The 18,329-nt window shown below is 42.4% G+C and overlaps 1 protein-coding gene across 1 annotated transcript in view; it reads right to left on the minus strand.

Moving 5' to 3' along the window:
- The window catches only part of PTN (pleiotrophin), a 103,206-nt gene extending 85,650 nt beyond the window's left edge, over positions 1–17,556 (minus strand). Inside the window, exon 1 of the mRNA XM_006049829.4 lies at positions 17,297–17,556. The gene's annotated coding sequence lies outside the window, so the exon portion shown is untranslated. The remainder of the gene's footprint in view (positions 1–17,296) is intronic.
- Positions 17,557–18,329: the final 773 nt, after the last annotated feature.

The raw sequence follows: 18,329 nt of genomic DNA on the forward strand, positions 1-18,329 counted from the left end.
CAAGGCAAAAACCGCCCGTAATTGAAAATATTAATTCTCTGCCAAACTTTCATATAACCTCTAACTCTATGTATAAGAGAAGCTACTTTAGAACCATGCAAAATCAGATTCTTTACTCTCAGAAGTCATCAATTAAAAACACAGAGATCATATTTTCCTTATTGCCCTTCTTTGAGCAATAGAGAACTGTAGACTTTTGGCTGCTGCACAGGTCAAAGAAAACAAGATGTAATTGAACATTTTACATATTTGCATTTATTAGCCAGGATCAGAAATGCATTAAGTCAGCAGTTTTCAAACCTCATCATGTGTTAGAATCACCAAAGGGGTGATTAAAACACAGATTGTTGACCCCCATCTGAGTGTTTCTAATTTAACAGGTTTGGGGTGGTACCTGAGAATTTGCCTCTCTCACGAGTTCCCAAGTGAAACGGATGCTGCAGATCAGGAACCACATATTAAGAACCACTGACTGAAGCACATTCAGAAGGGTGTTTCATGAGGAGACAGAAAAGACTCGGGAGACCAAAATTTGGCAAGAAGACAGCCGCTGACTCAAAGTGCTTCAGGCATCTCAGAGATCTTTTTATTTTAGGCTTCTTGTTTTACAATTAAGGAAGTGGAAACCTGCAAGATTCAAATTACTTAACTCAGAAACAAAGTTAACCAGTCTTAGAGACTGGTCTAAAACCTAGAATCTATTTCCAATAATTTCTGGAAGACAGCTAGCACCATAATAGACCCTATTCTCAACAACTGTAAGGTGAAATTTTTACACACACACACACATGTGCACGCACATACACACACACACACAGAGTTTCTCAAACTTTGCTTCATATGAAATGGCCTGGTTAAAAATTAATATTCCCAAGCCTTTACCTAAAAGTTCTGATTGCAGAGGTGGAGGATGCAACCCCAGGAGATCCAAATGCAGGTGAACTGTTCTTTAAGAAACTGCTCTAGAATACTGCAAGCCAATGTTTTAAAGCACAGTCTATACACAGGAAAGAATAGAATGCTGACTTTTCTTTGTATTTTTTTTTTCACAAAATACTTTTACAGACTATGAAAACTCCTCAAACTATCCTATGAGGTAGATGAGGCACCTCCTTGGAGAACCCTTGGTCAAGTTTCCACTCTCTAAGTTTCCTTTTCCTCATCTGTATAAGGCGTGAAGTTATTAAAACTGATCGCATATGATTGCTTTGAGGACAGAATGAGAAAAAATATATGAAAGCAATTCGTGAATGGAGAAATATTACATGGAAGTTAGTTGCTAGCTTCATTATAGAGAAGCAAATTTTGTTTAATATCAACTGGAGAATCTGCAGATAAAAGATTCTTAATTGTATTACAGTAGGCTCCCCCTGGCAGAAGCTTACCTATTTGTCAAAGGAACCAGAAGAGGTAAAACCTCCGTAAAAGTCATAAGATTTCACTCTCACAGGTTCCCAATTACCGTGAACAGAAGCTGGAGACCAAGTCCTAATCTGTAACAATAAAAACATATAATGTATCCTAGGCACAATGGTTTTCTTAGAAAACTGGCTAATCTCTGTCCCCAGGCCATTTCCTGCCTCTTCTGACTCGCACATGAATTAGGGATTGGAAACCAGACAATTTTGACTTCCTGAGCTTTCTTTGCTTTTGGCAACGCTGGAAGAATAATTTTTAAGGCAAGAAAATGAAAATGATTCATTTACCTTGACTCTGCCCTCACTCTGAAGGAGGATCTTGGAGCTGGAGAAAGAAAATACCAGAGAGGGAGGGGAGCCTTCCTTCCCCGCAGAGCGTTGAACATAAGACACATTCTCCTTTTGAGGGCTCAGCACTTGGGTTTCTCCACATATTTTAATCAATATTCACTGAGCCACAACAATCTGGCATCCACGATCACTCTGGTGTTGTGTTTCATGAATAACTACTTTTTCCACTGGGTGGAGAAGAAATGACTCTGTACACGGCTGGCAGAAGATCATTCCTTCGAGCAAAGCAAAATCAGCAGTTTCAAGGGAAATGTGGGCATCTCATGTGATGATCAGTGCACATCTAAAATGTAAACTCAAATTACAGAAGCCAACTCACAGGCCAACTGATCTCTTTTGGAAGATGTGGCTTCAGACCATTCCACGTGCATGTGGAATGCCTAGACCTGATTAGAGTTCTCCTGAAAGCCAATGCATCCCAGGAAACCTTATGAGATACAGCAAAGTAATAACATGTATTCCCCAGCAAATAAAACTGTTAACATGACCTTGCCTCATTCTGGCAGAAGCATGTTGCAAAATCTCCTGGGGAGGGAGGTACCATCCTGAGCCTGGGAATTTGAGTTCAGTGGGGAGCCTGGTCTCCACTGCCCAAGTGCTGCAAGCCTGAGGCTCCTTCTCATGAAATGGCCTCCGAGATGGTGAAGATGGCCATGAAGGTCAGACACCTGAGAAGCCTGGATCCAGCTCATGCCCCATTCTGAGGATAATCCATCTTTCCACAGTTCCTTCAAGTCCAAGACACTCCACCTCCTCTCCTATATCAGCTATATCTTTCTTTAGGTTTCTTCCATCAGTGGGACTGGAATTCTTTCAAATTGATCAGCACCTCAATTTTTACTCCCCCTTCACACCCATCTTAACATCTAGACTTCCATCCTAATATCAGATAGCTTCTGTTTTCCTTCATAGTGTCTCCAGAAAGAATTCCTCCTAAGTACCCACTAATGTGAAGGCATCAGAAATGCATTCGTTTATTCATTCTTACAGACATTTGGCATCATGCAAAGCATTGGGCTAAGACCTCTGTAGTTAAGTAGGGGAGAAACAGCTATTTAAAATAACTGCTATATAAAAATGAAGTCAGGATTCACACTACTGTCCCTACCAGGAACTCCCACATTTTCAGTCTTTAAACACAAGTCCGGAGACACTTCCTCCTGGAAGCCTGCCATGAATCCACTCCCAAATGAATCAGGTATCTCTCTTATGGGCTTTCAAGAGTGCTTATCTAGATCATTGCAGTAACTGCACGCATTAGCCATTGATGTACCTGCTCTCCAACTAGACTGTGAGCTTTAAAGACACTGTCGTATTCATCTCTGTACTGCTGCTGCTGCTGCTAAGTCCCTTCAGTCGTGTCCGACTCTGTGCGACCCCATAGATGGCAGCCCACCAGGCTCCCCCGTCCCTGGGGTTCTCCAGGCAAGAACACTGGAGTGGGTTGCCAGTTCCTTCTCCAATGCATGAAAGTGAAAAGTGAAAGTGAAGTCACTCAGTCGTGTCCGACTCTTTGAGACCCCATGGACTGCACCCTACCAGGCTCCTCCATCCATGGGATTTTCCAGGCAAGAGTACTGGAGTGGGGTGCCACTGCCTTCTCCAATCTCTGTACTAGGAAGTACTTAACATAGAGCCCAGTAGATCATGTTCATTGCATATTTTTGAATGAATGGATAAAAACTATAAAAGAAAAATCTTAGAAAGTTGTGAAACAGAAAAAGGAATGAGTATTAACTTCAGCTAGAGGAATGAAGACAATTTTCATGGAAGATATGGTACTTAAGCAAAGCACCGAAGTGTGAACAGGATTTCCAGAATTTGAAAAGATCAAGGGCTTGGGAGGAGGGGTGGTACACAGAGAACTATTTTTTAAAACCTAATGGATTCTCCCCACCTCTAATCTGTTACTTCTCTAATCTTTCCTATACTCTAGCAAAGTTTCTCCTTGCTTGTGCAGAACCTCCAAAGATGCCTTACTATTTAACAGGATAAAGTTCAAGTAGATCAGCTTGCATCTCAAGGGTCTTGCTATTGTTATCCAAAACTTTTTTCCTAATCCTAACTTTCACTCCTCGGTCACCCATTGTCTGCACGTATCCAGCCCTTCTACTCTCTGTCCCCAAATATCTTATTTTTTATCATCTTTTTGCTACTCCTCTCTCTCCAGCCCTCACCTCGAATGCCTTCCTCATGCCTTCCTGCCATGGACAGTACCACTCTGTCTTTCAAAACCCTACCTCCTTCATGCAGCCTCCCTTTTCCATGCCAGATCATAGTATCTTCTTCTAGACAACCTGATAACCACTCTTCTACCATTTAACCATTGTGTGGTTTTCTGATTTTAAGCCTGCTTTTCCCTCTTTGGAAGAGCAAATAAGGTACCTACAAGCTAGGATAATGGACAATGGCTTCTGTAACATGCACAGTGTTTCAGACGACTAATCTATTGATGAAAAATTCTTGATAACTGAAGCACTCTTCTCAGGATGTATGACAAGTCTTTAGGCAGACATCTTATTATTCAGCTACCAGCAGACCGGGGTGCTTTTCCTAGGTACAAGACTGAATTTAATGAGAAGTAAATAATCCGTTATCAGTGCGTCTATGTTATGAAATCACTAACTTTGTCTATGTAATGAAAAAAAACTTGCTACTTTCTCATTGATAGAAGTACAGTTATAGTTACTTTTTATCTCTTCCATGAAGCCAAAGTAATACTTTTTTTAACTGTGTAACTAGCCCTTTAAGATAGGTGCATCCTTTTCACCGTTTTTACCCTTGCCCTTATCATTGTGGGGCTCCTTCACGCTTTTCAGCTTCCAGGCTTTGCCCCTCGTCAAAGCACATAAATACGAGTCTCCAACCTTAATAATAAAAGACATCTCGAGGGAGAGAGGCTCAGTACTTTACGAAAAGAAGTGACCGTATCACACACAACGAGCTGCAGGGCATGGAGAATCCATCACCTAACCTTTCCCAGCCTCTATCCATCTGTGCCCCACTGCTGGATTTCCAAGCTTGACAGTGAATGCTTTCCAATGGGAAACTGTAGCGGGATTTTTCTTCCCATCCTTTGGTCCCTATTGTATGTTCAGCTGCACTGAAGCTAGCTGCTAATCAAAGCCAGAGTCTCTCCTACACAAACAAACAGGGCATTGTGGCCTCCCCTGGGGCTGGAACACAGCAATCCAGCAAACAATTTGGTCAGGTGATAGCAGCCCGGAGGAACAGACAGCGCATCACCCAGACACCCTCCAGTCCCCTCTCCTCCCACGCCCGTCCTCAGGACAGGCCAACTGAACACCAGGCCAGGCAAGCCAATGCTTGAGAAAGCAGTGGCAAATTAATAATATACAATCCAGGAGATCCAGTCTGACAACAGGATTCTTTGTCCAAAAAGAGTGGATTCTCTTGACCCTGGTGAGGTAGAAATAAAATACATGGCATGAAAACATATTCCTGGATACAAGAAAGGACAGATACTCACTGAGCCCTTGTCATAGAACAGCAGGCGTAGGTGGAAGAGCATAATGTTTAGGAGCTTTGTGGTTAGATATAGTTGATCTATAATCTCCATTCTACTTCTTAAACTTCCTCAATGGCCCACTGGTTAAGATTCCGAGCGTCTGAAGCAGAGGGTGTGGGTTCAATCCTTTGTCAAGGAACTAAGATCTCACATGCCACGTGATACAGTCAAAAAACAAACAAACAAACGATGTTCTCAGTTCTACCTCTCACTAGCTTGTGACCTTGAACAAGTTACTTAACCATTCAGGGACTCAGTTAGTAATGATGGCGAATTGTGCTCAGAACAGCAAAAGGAAAAGTGCTAAGAAAAGAAAGCAAGATCTCCAGTTTCTAGAAATAGCTGGTGATAGGGAATGAAGACTCCTCCCTGGCCCTGGCATTTCCTAGGATCAGAGCCTCAGATGCAATGGAAGGTCCTGAACTTGACTTACTGCCATTGTCCCCAGAGCACACCAAGGGAAACTCGGGATGCCCAAGGCCAGCATGAAGCCTGGATACAGCTGTCTTCATACCACAACAGGCGTGGGACTCTGAGTGCCTGCACAATGATTATGAAAACATCCCTAAGTATGAAAGATGGAGTAGAAAAGCTAGAGAGGTCAAAGAAAGTGATTGCTCATGTCACAATTTTTGGTCAAGGCAGCCAGTTAATATTAAATGTCACCAGGGTCGGTGAAGGGAGTGCAGGAGAGCAAGGAAAGTGAGTAGAAACTATGTGAAAGAAAGTGAAGTCGTGTCCGACTCTTGTGACCCCATGGACTGTAGCCTACCAGGTTCCTCTGTCCATGGGATTTTCCAGGTAAGAGTACTGGAGTGGGTTGCCATTTCCTTCTCCAAGGAATCCTCCTGACCCAGGGATCGAACCTGGGTCTCCCACATTGCAGGCAGACACTTTACTGTCTGAGCCACCAGGGAAGCTCCCAACTTCCCTGTGTGAAAGGTTGTCTTAATTCTATGTAACGATAAACATGAATTGAGTACCTACTACTCAATTTACCATTTGCTATTTGGGTAGTGGAAGAATTGATGCTTTTGAACTGTAGTGCTGGAGAAGATTCTTGAGAGTCCCTTGGACTGCAAGGAGATCCAACCGGTCCATTCTAAAGGAGATCAGTCCTGGGTGTTCACTGGAAGGACTGATGCTAAAGCTGAAACTCCAATACTTTGGCCACCTCATGTGAAGAGTTGACTCGTTGGAAAAGACTCTGATGCTGGGAGGGATTGAGGGCAGGAGGAGAAGGGGACGACAGAGGATGAGATGGCTGGATGGCATCACTAATTCGATGGACGTGAGTCTGAGTGAACTCTGGGAGTTGGTGATGGACAGGGAGGCCTGGCGTGCTGCAATTCATGGAGTCGCAAAGAGTCGGACACGACTGAGCGACTGAACTGAACTGAACTGACTGAAAGTGAAAGAACTAGAAGCAACTGTCCAGAGGTACAGGATAGAACAAAGAGGTCCGGCAAGAAGACGCAGGACCACTGAAACTTAGAACCAACACAGTGACTTCCTTTAAATACCAAGGGTAGACAATCCAAAATGATTTAATAATTGAAGCACCTTCATATAGAGACCGACAAATGGAAATAAAATCAGCTAGATGCCATCTCGAGGAATCTATAAGATCTGTAGATTTACTTCAGGAAACACCACTCAGTATTTTCATGTCTTATCTTTTCTAGTATGTATCTTAAGTGCTCCTCAATTGCACATGGCGCTCCTCGTTGGGTATTTCCACATCCTTATTTCAGTAAAAGTCAAATTAGTTCGATAAGCCACAGTACCGTAGTTTCTCAATTTTCACCTTCTGGGGGAATTTTTTTTACTTGCTCCTTAAGGCTTTCCTAACTGTCCTGCACTCAACCCTTACATTTCTCACCTCTTAAAATTCAGAAGTTCCTAGCCTCCTATCAGGAACTGAGATCTCACTGCAGCATTATGAGTCATAGTAAATACAAATATACAGTAGATACAAATACTTTAGGCTGATCTTCCTCACCGAAGAAACATTAAAATCACCTTAAGGAGAGTGGTCTCACCTTCCTGTGTTCTGTACTTATTTTCAATAGTTGCTCAAGTTCCAATACATGATAATAAATCTGGCCATACCTTGACATGGACTTGGAAATTAGGTAAGGAAGTGGTCAAATTGAGATGAGAAGAAGACAGGAAACAATACGTAGTTTTTTAAATACAAATGCCCAAGTCTCAACTTTTTTTTTTTTTTTTCTGATTTCAACAAAGATACTTAACATTACATATTAGAGCTGGTAAGTAGACGTCAAGAGTAGAAAACTAATCCAGGAAGCTAACTGGGCCAGAAGGGATGCTATTGTGCCCATGAAAGGGAGCCTCTGGGTCTGTTCCTTGATCTCCTTTCATCATCCCCCTATAAGAGTGGGGAAGATATGAATGGAAACAATGGGTAGAGGGTATAAGCCTTATGGACAAGTTGACTCCAGCAACCAGCTTGTCTAGCTCACAGCCCAGCATCCAAGATTGCTCATGTCCTATTTAAGGCAGGAGCTCTTCACTTGAACAACTGATACTGTTTTGTCTGCAAATACTTCCTCTGAGAGAAATAAGGAGGGGACAGGCTTGCTCCTGTCCTAGAATGACTTTGTGGCATTATTATACCAAGAGACGTGCAGAGCTTAGGAGATTTAGAAAGCAAACAAGACAAATCCACTGGGGAGAAATCTCCTAACGAACCCCACCAGGGTCAACTGAGCCCAAAGGACCCAAAGAGAGTTCAGGCAGAGTGGAGGAAAGGGTTGGTGGGAACCCCAATACTGGCATAGGCAATAAAAACATTTAACTTTCACCCCTTCCTAGTGTTCTCTGTGAGATCTGAAGCTCCTCTGCCCAAGCATCAGGCTTCTATCAGATTTTTGGATGTTTTCCCTAAGGTCTCAGTTCAAGTCCACTTCTACTTCTTTTGCAGTCTTGGTTCTGCTGCCTTTGAAGTTAAATGCTCTCATTTGAACCTCTTGCAAGAGAAATCACTGGATGAGATATTAGAAACCCATAGTTATCTTGCCTTTAGGAAATATGGATTGAGTTAGAGAGAAGTTGGTAGAAATCCACCTCTACCTGCTTATTCCTGCTAAATTGTTTTTGATCTGTTTCTCCAATCCGAGTTCATTTATGACAGCCTTGAAGTACACGTTCCAATCCCCCGATACCATATATCAGAGGGCAAACTCAGTGATCCCTAACCATCAGACCCAAACGGCTGTTTTCAAAGGCTAGAAATTATTTCAGGCTCAAGTTGGTGGGAATCCCAATACTGGCACAAACAATACAAGCATTTAACTTTTGCCCCCTTCTCTACAAACAAGAGTGTGGTTGACAAACCCAAGTGTGATCTGACTCACTTTAAACTAGAGCCAATCTGTACACCAGTCATTCCAAATAATAACAGAGCAAATAAATACTCCCCAAAGAGTGCCAAGCCCCGGGGGGATGTGCCTCAGAGAGGTCAGCTGCCTCTGCAAGCTTACCATCTTCAGTGTATCAGGCCCACTCATCTTAGCCCAGAGCAGCTCAGAAGCTCCTCAGGCTCCTGGGACCTGCTAAGGAGTTGAGATTGAACCAGGGTGGGATCAGGCAGGTGTGGCTTCCCTGGGGAGACATTTACCCCTGGATAGTATCTGAAGGGTCCTCAAGGTTAAGAATGAAAGATAATGTTTACTCAGCTCGACCTTTAACTGGCACACACTAAGGTCCACAGGATTATTTGTTCCCATCTAAATATCCATGTTTGCTGGGAGAAAGATTTTTTGTTTGCTTCGTTGGATGATGGTTGTTTGTTAGCATTCTTCTATTTCCAACTTTTTAATGAGAGTCCATGATATTAATTTACTAAGCTTTTTATGATTCAGATTTATTGATGTCAGGCTAAATAAACTGAATTTCTGTCTTAAATTGGACCACTTAGTAGAAACAAATGTGCATGGTAATGTGTGTAAAACTATAAAAATATAGCATATTTTGATTACAATGTTGACCTAAAAAGCAGGACTATTATTTGCACAACTATTTTCAAAACTTAAATCAGGAAAACTATAAAAGTGTATCAGAGTGTTAATAGTGATGCCTATTTTGAGCATAATTATAAGTCATTTTTTTCCTTCTTCATAACTTTAAAGATCTGAAAATCCTGTAGCTTGGACACATTATTCCAGAATGAGAAAAAATAATGTGTTTCTTCAGGTGTATATTTGTGTTTTCCTAATAGCAAACATAGTAATAAAAAAACACATTATGTTTCACATCATTAAAATTAATCAATCTTTTTACAAGTTTGAATTGCATTGAGCTGAATTTAAGGTTCTGAATTTTGCCAGAGGCCTTGAATTGAATAGTTAAACATATACTGTAATTAAAAGAGGATGGGAAGAAAGGCTTTATGTTATTGTTTCAAAATGTAAGTACCTCCACCAGTTAAAATAGCTTAATAAACTTTCTGCTTTCTTTCACGTAGCAGCTTCAAACTTTCTCGTTTAATCATCTTGGACCATAGCTCATATTTAAAGAAATACATTGTACACAGAAGGCAACATTTTTTTATAGAAAAAATTTTTTTGAAGAACTAAATTGGCCCTCGCATAAGATTCTCCAAAGCAGCAGGATATTTTTTTTTAAGCCAAAGATCCAACTCCTGGCTTAACATGGACACTGTTAAGTATCCATCTGGTCAGTTGGCAGATGCCCAGTGGAAGCCTTCTGATGTTCTAATGCTCAGAAACAAAGGCCACTATACACTAAAACTTTAGAGATGATTCTCTGCTGTCGAGAGCAATAATCCCTCACCCAGGTTAGAAGACGCCGTATTATTCTCAAATGAGGAAGGCCATTACGGAAACATTATTTTAAAGTTTTATATGGTCTCCATTCATTTTATCCTGAGTGAAGAAGAGTTTCTCTGTTAGCTAAAATTGGGACTGAGACATGTTCCTTACTGATTAAATCTGGACTCTGAGACAAAAATCTTTGGCTCCTTTCCTGGGCAGCCCAGTGTCTCCTGGGAAGCCACACAGATGGATGCTCCCTGCTCTACTTCCCTTATGATATGGAAGGGGACCTCCAAGAGAGAAACGATGTTCAAACCTTCAAGAAGAGAATACTGTAGGATGCAGAAAGCCTGTTACATTACATCCTTCTCATACTACGAATGGAATTTCCTAGACACTTCTTCGCCGGCTTCTAAGGTAAATGAAAATGGCAGTATTTGGCTCACTTACACCCTCTCAGGGAAAAGCTCCAGCAGAGTACCTGTAAGAAGCCCGAGATCACACCTGACAAGGGGCCTTGTATTCCTAAGGGGCTTCAGTCAAGTCAACGGCAATTCGGATGGTGACTGTCAATTTCCTCTGCACATGATCCAACATTATAAATATTATTCGGACGTGAAGATACAGGCGTGATCAGCTTTTGCACTAGAAGGACGTGTTACTGCCAGTGACCCTCAGTGTGTGTGCTAAGCTATGGACATCATGATTAGAGAGTTCTGATTCCTCTCCTAGTCTTCCAAGGTTATGGAACTAAACACTATTGGCTGGTCACTCAACATGAGGTCCCCAGGCCAGCAGCTGCTATCACCAGGGAGTCTGTTGGAAAGGCAGCCTCTGAGAGTCAGCCAGAGGCCTACTGGACCAGAGTCTGCATTTTAACAAGATCTCTAGGTGACTGATATGCATATGAAAATGTGAGGAGCACATCTATAGTATAAACAAAGTGCTGCTAATCCACCATAAAAACCTAAATTTACTGAGAATAACTGATGGGAATTTTTGGTATGCATCTTGTACAACTCTGAGGAAGCACTCTAACATAATATTCAGTAAAACAATTCATAGCCATTTTAGTTTAACCTTTTTTAGAGTTGTCTATTCTCTTCTTTCTTTCACTCTGACTCAAATTTCCTTTTCTTCACACCTGCCTGTCACACATCTCGCCTCCTACTCACTTCATCTGATCAAACTTACCTTCTGACGTCTTAGGCAGTCTCTAGGTCCTGAGAAAATGATCATGATGAGCAGCAGAATTGAGGAAAGAAACAGACAGAACTGGCCCTATTGATTTTATTAATAGAAGTTCATATTTCGAATAACAGTTTACAGTTTATAAACGTTGCATGGACACAACTGACCTTTACCAGCAGCCCATGAGGAAGGCAAAGCATATACCACCACCATCATCGTCATTGCCATCTTACAGCTAGAAAACCTAAGGTTCCAGGACCTACAGGACATACTCTACACCAGGTAGAACTGCAATGAGATAAATGCAGGCTCGCGATTCAAACCTGGACTCCTTCCTCCGAGCTGGCAGCTCCACGAAGGCAGCAGGGCCAGGGAGGACATGGCTGTGGGTATCACAATGCCAGCAATGAAGTGCCTGCACCTTGGATAAGAAGTGCCCAGTGTGCAAAATGCTCTCCTGCACACTATAGGCGGGCTTCCCAAGTGGTGCAATGGTAAAGAATCAGCATACAAATGCAGGAGATGCAAGAGACTCGGGTTTGATCCCTGGGTTGGGAAGATCCCCTGGAGTAGGAAACAGCAACCTGCTCCAGTATCCTTGCCTGGAAAATTCCATGGACAGAGGAGCCTGGTGGGTTACAGTCCATGGGGTTGCAAAGACTTGGACACAGCTGAGCACACAGACACTAAAGGAAAGGCCAAGGTCAACAGCCTGATTTGGGGACCTCACGTGTCGGATTCCCTGGGGCCTGGAGCATGATCACATGTCCCATGTGTTTCTTTTCAGAAGGGGTTTTGGATCTGCATTTAGAATAATTTGAGAGTATAGAAGGCAAGAGCATTGCAAGAAGCAGAAAGTCTCACCTTTGTGAGACACAGACTAGGTTTCTGTTTGTCTGTTTGTGTCTCATGCCAGCTGGACATGAGAAATAAAAGCAGTGGACGAGGGGAGTGTGGGAAGAGCAAGGGTAGGCTTTCATGGGGAGGGATGCACCCCCAAAATCAGCATTTCCATTATCTCTTCAAATACTCTGTAGCAGTCAGAATCTGGGTTCAGTCCTTCACATTCATTTTCTAGATTAATATTCATGTCAGTCCTAGGAGATAAGTATCATTGCCTCATCTTAGGAATAAGGAAATTGAAGCAAGAAAGATCACAATATTTGCTAATGCTCACACAGCTATTAAGAAGTGTAGCTGTGGTTTACCTTCAGTTCTTTCATCTTAGAGCTCAAATAATGGAGCATTACAGTTGATGTTTCTAACACATCACCGGCATTCAGGTGGCCTGTCACACGTCCGGGTTCTTTGACTCCACCTCTCAAATCAGAATCTCTGGAGATGGGCCCCAGGCATCTGGATGCTAAAACGTGACTCTAGTCATTCTGATAAACACTGAGGATCGGAAATCAGTACCCTGGGCGATCTGGCCATTCACTGCGTAGACACTGGAGATTAGGTTTGATGTGAGACGCAACTGTGAGAGAAAATTAACTAGCCAAAGGAAGAGACGGTATTATATTATAGAGGAGGAAAAATATCCAAACTAGGAATTTTAAGATCTTATAAGAACTCCAAGATTCTTGTATGGGGTCATCTTAACCTCTTTAAACTTGTATCCTTATCAACTAAAAAAAAAGTCTTGCTCAGCCTACCTAGGTAGAATTGTTATGAAAATATGATGAGAAAATACATGTTACTAGTTCTGAAAAGCAAAAGCCTATAGGCACACTGAAGTTATGATGAAAATAATGTTCCAAGTGTTCAGTCTTAAGGCTTCGAATAACAGTTTGTTAAAGAGGAGTAAGGTTTCTGTCTCCATTATGGAAGTGAGTCAGAGCCATGCAAGGTCAAAGGCCTTAAAATGAACAAGGTGCAGTGTGATAAGGAAGACACTCCATAGAATTGGCAGATCTATACGTTTGCAATAATGGAGGTGAGGGGAAGAGAGGAGAGCTTCTTCTAGAGGTTCAAGGATGAGAATGGGGTACTTGGTTTTAAACAGGAAATTGGTACCAGGTGATGTTTATAGGGATTGAGTACGGAAGACAGGCAGGGTCATTGGAGCATGAGGAAGAGCAGAGAGAATGGTATTCAGAGTCATTAGCTTACTTTTTCACTCATTCATCAGACATTTATCAGGCATTTCAATCGTCCCACTCTAGATATTCTAGGGTTCTAGGGATGAATGAGTGTCCCTGCCTTCAAGGGGTGAATGGGCTGGGTGGAGCGGAGCTGGTGGTAAAAGTGAGTAATCCTCAGAGGTAAATGATGTGCTTTTCCAATGGTAACACTGCTGGGAAAGGAGGAACTGAAGTCTTGGGCAGGGTGACGGAGGGGCTGAGAAGACAAGAGGAGGGAGAATTAGAGCGCCACCTAGAGGGAGGGTTTGCCTGGGAAAACCCACTCTTGGAGGCTTTAATTTTAGACTGATTCAGTTTCACCCAAATTCCACACTGAAGTTTGAGGACTTGCTGTCTCTCTCTCAGCTTTTCCTCCCACTTCTTCCACTTTTTATACCAAGATATCAGATGACTGTCCTTCAGTCAAATATGTGCCTTAAAATGATGTTTTTGGTTCTCATTCAGCACAATTCTTAGACTTAAGAGCCCAAGTGTCAGTTACTATTGACTTACTTCATTCAATATTAATATATAACAATAGATTTTTTAACTAACTATGAACTTTAAGAATCTTAAGAATTCTGGTTTTAGGAAACTCATTATGATGATGTTTTTATTCGAATGTCACTTTATCTAAATCTACTACAAAGAAATGACTCCAAAATAAAGCGGTGTAGAAGAAATTTAATTATTTCTCAAAATACCTTGAGCATGCCATTCACTGTATTCCCTGCCTACTTAAAAGAAATAGGAATTTGTGGTGAATGTGATCTACATAATCAAATCAGCAATGTTACCATAATTATAATGCCCTCTGATAACATTACATTATAGTTAGCCTTCTAAACCACAGAAGTCTTAACTTGTCATTTACCAAATACTAAAATAGGGAGGAACAAAGGGCTTGCTATGTTTGACAATCTAGAAAGGTCGTATGACACCTGGAAAACTATGCCACATAAAAGATTGGCAAGAAGTGCATGGAAACATGGCCCAGTGGATGGAAACTCGAAATGGACATAAACATCAAGCATGGAGAACAGCTTTCCAACACAAGGCTGTGGCCCAAATTCCACTCAAGTCAATTGACACAATGGGAAAAAGCAGGTCCAGCTCATAGAGAGAAGCTCCATATCTGAATATTATTTTACCCCATGTGTGACATGGAACTGAGTCAAGAGGAAACACAAGCTCTCTGATTATTCATTAGAACTGCAGCCAAAAGAGACAACATCACTCACCCTTAGAGAGGCTCCACTCAGCATCCAGCTAAGGGAACAAGGGCAGTTGGAGATGTCTGACTCACCAGACGCTTAAAGGTGAGCATCTCTTCACACAGGACTGACCTGCACTCAGCTTGCCCCTTGATCACCCTGGGTGGTCTTGGTTTGGGCATTACCTTAGGAGGGAGTCAAGGACAGTTCCCCTTTTTACTATGTCACCATATTAAAAAGTGTATTTGGAGAACTGGAATTCATAATCAGAATTCGGACTACTGGCCCTGAATCCGCGATTAACTCATATACCATTTTGAACAAGCCAACCAAACTCAGTCTCCTGAGAAAATTTTGAATAGTAATAAAATACCACATGGCAAATAAGAATATGATCAGAATTCACATGAGAATGTCATTTAAATGTGAAAGCAAGAGTATCTTCAAAAGGAAAAAATATTTAAACTCAAAATATTTAATTTCTAAGATTGACTTTATTGATAAAAGCAATTAAAATATTTAAGGATCTTATTTCTCTCAAGTTATTTCCAGTGATCAGGTTCTGTGAAAATCCAAACCAGGCCACAAGGTTTTCTAGAGTAAAAACATCAAAAATGTTCATTTAAAAATGTGGGTTCTGTGACACATTGCTATATGTGAAGATTAAGGTATACGTGGAAATTTTCAATAAATTGGTAAATGTATTATTCCCAATATCATGAAAAGAAGTCTAGAAATCCACAGAATTGTGTTATAAATATAATATACTCTAAATATTTTTAAATGTTACTATTCTCATTCTATATAAGACCCCATTGAAAAGTCAGATAATAAAAAGTCACATATTAACTGAGTTTCTTTTCTTTCACAGCTCTAGCTTTGAAAATACAATACACTTGTACCGAAATGCAAACAGCAGGAACACAGCAGCTAAGGCATTAAGTATGGCTTCAGGTGGGTGTTCTTTATAGAGGCTTTTCACTACATGAGAAAAAAATGTCCTAAAAGAGGCCTGGGAAGAGGAGGAGAACAACTTCTATCGATTTAAAGTACAATTAGAGAATTCAAAGCACCAAAGTTTCTTAAAGCACAAAATAATAGGGTTTTTTTTAATGAAATAATTGTTTAAAAGCCATCCTCTAATTTAAATGAGAAAGTACAAATATTGCTCCTCTGAAATAACTCATATCCCAAAGGAAGGAAAAAAGAAAATATCCACTCTAATTGCCTTTGAATTTAACTGGACTATAAATTTTCTTAATGATTTGGTCTTTAGAATGCCTAATTTATTTAAAAATAAAACCATAAAGAAGATGGAAAAATAGAAGCTTTATTTTCTATGCTGAGAGACACCTCTTTTGTCTCCCTCCAATTACCTTCCAATATTTCAAATACCAGTTTATCCCCAGATGCTCAAGAGGCTAAAATGGGCTTTACTGTTTCATCAACTCCACATTTGCCTGAAATCATGAAATTGCTTCATTATGTTTTTAGTTTAAAAGCTTTCTTGATAGTTCCTGGACCTCCTCCCAGGCCCTTTCCTCCAACACATACACACACACACACACACACACACACACACACACACACACCCCACCTCTCTCAAGCTGTTAAAGCAAAATGCCTAAATAACCCTCAAGATGATAGATGCCAAATGCCAAAAAGACCAGAATTTAATTTTTCTCAAATTGTTCCTTCTCCCCAATCATTGCCACCCCTCCCCCCATATGCCACTCCTAGTTTTTCAGTGTATCCCCCAAACTTATAAAGCAGCTGTTAACAGAGGGAGGGGTAAGTTAACAAAAGTATAAGTAAACTCAGTGTAGTGTTATGTTAAAGAAAAAAGGGTGCTTGCATGTGTGTGTGTGTGAGTTGAAGAGAAAGGAAGTTTTGTTTTATGTATTAAGTAGGGAAGGGATGGAGTAGAATACATTCGTCCCTTTTAAAATATTTTAACTTATTAGACGCATCAACTCAAAAACTAGGAATCTAGCCAATTAGCAATCAATATACCCCAGCTTTATGTGGGGGAAATAAAAAGTTCAAGTGTCTCGGTACATGGCAATTATTAAAATTATTCAATTAGAAGTGGGATGCAAGGTGTGTCTTTTAAACTTTGGACAGAACCATTTCTAGAACCATTCCTGGGCTGGCAGGCAGGACAAGGAGTGCCCAGATGCTCTGTGAGGGATGCGCAATGTAGCTGGCACTGGGAGGAACAAGCTCCCACTTGGTACCTAGAAATGCCAACAGAAACGCATCAGCTGGCAAGCCCTGGGGCCATCCGGGAAGCTGAGGAAAGATGGGAAAATGAGCCTGCTTGCTCAGGCTGCCTTACTTTCTCTCTCTTCTCTACCCAGCCACACCTACTAGCTCAGGTTCTACAAAGGGCAAAGCCCCCGCACGTTCGCCATCCAGCTGGAAGCCGGGAACCCAGTCCACATGCACATCCCATAACATTACAAAAGCTTACACTCTTCCCAGGGGTCCCTGACTATCTGACCTGACTCCCCCTAAGTAAGCCTCTGGAGAGCTTCAGTGGTGAAAGCAGCCCCACGAGCAGAGACACTAGCAGCCTCTCTCCCACTCTTACCAGTTATCACGCGCTGGCGCCCAGAAAGGTGTCGATCCGAGACACCTTTGAAGGAATCGCGCATTCGCTTCGACTTACTTGGAGTCGCAAACTAGCGGTGCGCGCTCAGGCTGCCTTTGTTGATCCGGGAGAGGTTTTTCTGCGCTGAGTCCAGGTACCCAAGTCGCTGGTGCTCGCGGCGGCCGCTGCTCTCCGCCCCCGCACGCCCGGTGACTCCCTGCTCTCTTTCTTCTACTCTCTCCACTTCGTCTTTTCCTCTGCTCTGTGGCTCCCTTGGCGGGATTTTTGGACTGGAAGGCGGGGAACCCGATCCTGCCTCGGACTGGCGCACGCCCTGCCGGGGAGGGGACGGAAGGGAAATGGAGAATGGGAGGGATGCGAGGAGCGGGCAGGGTGAAGACGCGGCTGGGGAGGAGGGAGCGCGCCGTTCCCTCGCGCGCTGATTGGGAAGCTTCTTCTTAAATGCGAGGTTCTCCCGGGGGCCGTCTCGGCCCCCACCCCCTGCGCCAGCACGCGGATTTGAACCCAGAGGCGGGGAGAATGAAAGACTTGTTTCGTTTTTAGCAGGGACCAATGCGGTATCCCTTTGCCAAACTTTGCGCAGGACCTCTTCTGCAGTGGGTGCGTACCCCAGTTTGCCAAGTAGCAGACCTGAAATGGACAGTCGAGGGTATCTTAGGTTACAATTTGGGCCCCAGGCGATTTTTGTGGTTGCTATTGAGGGTGAAAAACCACAGTCTTCAGAACCAAGCCCTTGTTTGTCCCCACCCCACCCCCAACGCCCTTCCCCCTCTCGCCCAAACCTCTGCACAGCATCAATCACTCCAGCGGTCAGTCCCGTCCCACCTGCGCGTCACTAAATGTGCGAAGGACTTTTTGGCGCTTGTCACAAAGAGTGACAGATGTCTGAAAGTTCCCAATTAAATGCCACTTTCCTTTAGGGGGCTTTCTTTTTCTGGCTTCCTTGGTGCATTTAGTGACCTACTTAATGACATTCTTTGACACTCAAGAATTTAGGGGCTTAATCCACGTGGCTCCAACTCCGAGGTTTTCTTTCTGGAATTTCCATTTTCTTCGGATGAGGACAGAAGTTAAGGTAATATACCTAGGA

Source organism: Bubalus bubalis, chromosome 8 (genome assembly GCF_019923935.1).
Source record: "Bubalus bubalis isolate 160015118507 breed Murrah chromosome 8, NDDB_SH_1, whole genome shotgun sequence".
Taxonomy (NCBI): Eukaryota; Metazoa; Chordata; class Mammalia; order Artiodactyla; family Bovidae; genus Bubalus; species Bubalus bubalis.